Source organism: Papaver somniferum, chromosome 8, assembly GCF_003573695.1.
Source record: "Papaver somniferum cultivar HN1 chromosome 8, ASM357369v1, whole genome shotgun sequence".
Taxonomy (NCBI): Eukaryota; Viridiplantae; Streptophyta; class Magnoliopsida; order Ranunculales; family Papaveraceae; genus Papaver; species Papaver somniferum.
Genome location: NC_039365.1, coordinates 109400765 through 109404936, shown reverse-complemented (window position 1 = coordinate 109404936; position 4172 = coordinate 109400765). Strand labels below are relative to the sequence as shown.

The 4172-nt window shown below is 39.9% G+C and overlaps 1 pseudogene; it reads right to left on the bottom strand.

Annotated features, from left to right (window-relative positions):
* Positions 1–694: 694 nt before the first annotated feature.
* On the bottom strand, positions 695–794 carry LOC113307196 (annotated as a pseudogene).
* Positions 795–4172: the final 3378 nt, after the last annotated feature.

The following is a 4172-nucleotide window of genomic DNA, read 5'->3' as shown; positions in this document are numbered from 1 at the left end:
TTGCTTAGATTGTAACGAATTCCCGTCCGAAGGATTAGAAGATGGTCTAGAAACAATCTAAGTGGAGCCATCATGCTTTTTATTTGCTAGAAATCAATAGGTTTGATTTGGTTGAGTCGGCCTTGATCTATGTTTGCTTACCCTTCCAATTTAGAAAATTCTATTGTATGCCTGAACGTAAAAGAGACGCACTAGGTAGATTTGTTAAAGAGAAACCTAGTAGTTCGAAGCCTCTCGATTACTTTAATCTAGAAAGTCCGGCTTTTGAAGAGTCTGTTTTTGAACGTTCTTTGATTTAGGAGAGAATCCATGTTGCTCCGATAGCGCCAGAAATGACAACTTTGAAAGCTTTGTTGAATCCAACTAGGACTACCCGTCCTTCATGTATTAAGTTAGCTGAAATGGAGGTACCCTATGAACTGAAACCTGGGACCTTACAGATGCTCCCAATCTTTTTAGGGAAAGAAAATGAAAACCCTTATTACCATGTTAGGGATTTTGAGGAAATTTGTAGTACTCTAAGAATTAGAGGCTTAGATGATGATGCTTTGAAACTTAGGTTATTCCCATTTTCCCAAAGATAAGGCCAAGTCGTGGCTGTATAGTTTGGACTCCGAGTCAATTGAGACATATGAACAACTTACATCTGCCTTTTTCAATAAGTTTTTCCCTAGGCACAAAACATCGTCTATTAGGACGCAAATATGCACATTTTCACAACAAGAGGGAGAATCTTTATATAGGTATTTGGAAAGGTTCAATGATTTATTATCCCAGTGTCCTCATCATGGTTTAGAAAAGGTTAGGCTAGTTCAGATCCTTTATGAGGGTTTAGATTATTCCACAACGACCATGGTTGAGTCTCTATGCACTGGTGGATTTGAAAACCAAACTGTTGATGCGGCGATGGAATTTTTTAATGAAATCGCCGAAAAAACCCAGCAATGGGAAAATAGTAGGGCACCCCAGAAAACAATTCTTTTAAGTAGAGGAAACGTTAATAGGGTAGAAGGAGGCTATGAATCAGATGCCAAAATTGCTGCTATAGCAAAAAGGTTAGAAGCCTTAGAAGTGGGCCAGACTAGTGGTAGAGTGGAGCCTTTTTGGGAAGGCCAGAATATTGAAGAGCAGGCCAATGCTCTTTATAATAACACTAGATTTGATAACCGTCAAAAGATTGACCCATATTCAGAAACCTATAATCCTGGTTGGAGAAACCATCCGAACCTTTCGTGGTCTAAGGGCCAAAGTCAAGGTCAGTTTAGTAATTCTAATGCTCCCCCAGGTTTTGGCTATACTAAGAATCCTTCAGGACTAGCTCAGTTTCAGAATCAGTCAGATAAGAAAATCCTAAGTTTAGAGGAATCTCTCGCCTTGTTAACTCAGCAAACTGCAAAATTCCAGTTATCCGTAGAACAGAGTCTACAAGCTAGTAACAGGATAGGACAAGAAAATAGTCAGGCTATTTCCGAGTTAAAAACCCAGGTTGGTCTGATAAGTGATTCTTTGAGAGAAAAAGGTAAGTTTCCTAGTCAAACACAACCCAACCCTAGAGGAGTTCATGAATTAGGTGCAAAACCATCGAATCAATTGAATGTTGTTAGAACCCTTAGAAGTGGTAGAGTTGTAGACAATAAGGTAACCATGCCCGATAGTGAACATACTGTAGTTCACCCCTCAGGATCTCACCTCTCAGGACCAGTAGCTGAAGAGACTGATAAAGTTTCTGATGATGTGAATTCGGTTCCTGAAAGGTCTGATTTTAGGCCTAGAGCCCCATTTCCTCAGCTATTAGTACCAACAAAGAAGGAATCGAACTTTAATGACATAGTGGAGGTTTTTAAGCAAGTTACCATAAACCTTCCCTTATTAGATGCAATTAGGCAAATTCCTGCTTATGCCAAGTTCCTTAAGGATATGTGTACGCGAAAGCGAAAACTTAGCGTCCATAAGAAAGCCTTTTTAGCTAGTCACGTAAGTTCAATCATTCAGAACACCACAACTCCAAAGTACAAAGACCCAGGTTCTCCTACCATTGCTTGCACAATAGGTAACTTCCGGGTAAAAAAGCTTTACTTGACTTAGGAGCCAGTGTGAACTTACTGCCATTCCATGTATACTTACAGCTAGGACTTGGTGAAATGAAACCTACTCAGATGACACTGCAGTTAGCTGATAGGTCTGTTAAAATCCCTCGAGGTGTTATCGAGGATGTTCTTATTGAGGTCGACAAGTTTATTTATCCAGTGGATTTCGTGGTCCTAGATACCCAACCTGTCCCTGACCCAGAGAACCAGATACCTGTGATTTTAGGTCGCCCATTTTTAGCTACGTCTAATGCGATCATTAACTGTCGAAATGGTGTGATGAGTTTATCTTTTGGTAATATGACTATGGAGATGAACATTTTTAATGTCAGTAAGCAACCTCATGAGCTAGATGACACATGTGTTGAGGAGGTGAACATGATAGAAGCCTTAGTTCAGGAGTCATTACCAAACATCTTGTCTGAAGACCCATTAGAAAGTTGTCTATCCCATTTTGGTTTAGATTTTGACGACGATAGCACTATTGAACAGGTGAATGCTCTATTAGATTCTACCCCTGTGTTAGACACTGATAGATGGAAAGCTAGGTTCGAACCGTTACCAGTTTCTGAGACTACCCTAATTCCTTCTTTAGAAGAGCCCCCAAAGTTGGACCTTAAACCACTACCCGATACTCTAAAGTATGTGTTTTTAGGCCCATCTGAGACTTTACCTGTGATTGTAGCTTCCAATTTGGATAGTGATCAGGAAAGTAGGCTAGTAAATGTACTTCAAGACAATAAGGAAGCTTTAGGGTGGACTATAGCAGACATTAAGGGTATAAGTCCTACTGTGTGTATGCATCAGATTCATTTAGAGGAAGACTCCAAACCTTCTAGGGAGATGCAACGTCGACTGAACCCTAACATGAAAGAGGTAGTTCGAAAAGAGGTGCTTAAGTTGTTAGATGCGGGTATTATTTACCCAATTTCAGACAGTAAGTGGGTCAGCCCTGTTCAGGTTGTCCCCAAGAAATCAGGTATCACTGTAGTCCAGAATGATAATAATGAATTAATCCCAACCCGAGTGACCACGGGATGGCGTGTGTGTATTGACTATAGGAAATTGAACAAGGTCACAAGGAAGGATCACTTTCCCCTTCCTTTTATCGACCAAATGCTAGAGCGATTAGCTGGACATAGTCACTATTGCTTCTTAGATGGCTACTCCGGTTATAATCAGATCGTTATTGCCCCAGAAGACCAAGAGAAAACCACTTTTACCTGTCCCTTTGGTACCTTTGCGTATAGACGCATGCCTTTCGGGCTATGTAATGCCCCTGCAACTTTTCAGCGTTGTATGATGAGCATATTTTCTGATATGGTAGAACGGTTCTTAGAGGTCTTTATGGATGATTTTTCAGTGTTTGGTTCATCTTTCGATGAGTGCTTGCATCATTTGACATTAGTGTTGACTAGGTGTAAGGAAAAAAATTTAGTGCTTAATTGGGAAAAATGCCATTTCATGGTTAAATCAGGAATTGTATTAGGGCACATCGTCTCTTCAAAGGGTATAGAGGTAGACAAAGCCAAAGTTGACCTTATTAAGACTTTACAGGTCCCAAAAACCGTAAAAGATATTAGGTCATTCCTAGGGCATGCAGGTTTTTACCGTCGATTCATTAAGGATTTTAGCTTGATTTCTAGACCTCTTTGCAATTTGCTTGCAAAAGATGTTAAGTTTGTCTTTGATGATGCTTGTTTAGAGGCTTTTGAGAAGCTTAAAACTTTACTCACTACTGCCCCGATAGTCCAGGCACCTAACTGGAACCTACCCTTTGAGATTATGTGTGATTCTTCAGATTATGCTATAGGCGTCGTTTTAGGACAACGAGAAAACAAATTACTTCATGTGATTTATTATGCTAGCAAAACTCTGAATGATGCCCAAATGAACTACACAACTACCGAGAAGGAACTTTTAGCCATCGTGTTTGCCTTGGATAAGTTTAGGTCCTACCTATTAGGTTCTAAGATCATAATCTATACAGATCATGCTGCTTTGAAATACCTTTTATCTAAGAAGGATACCAAACCTAGATTGATTAGATGGATCCTATTGTTACAGGAATTTTCCCCAGACATT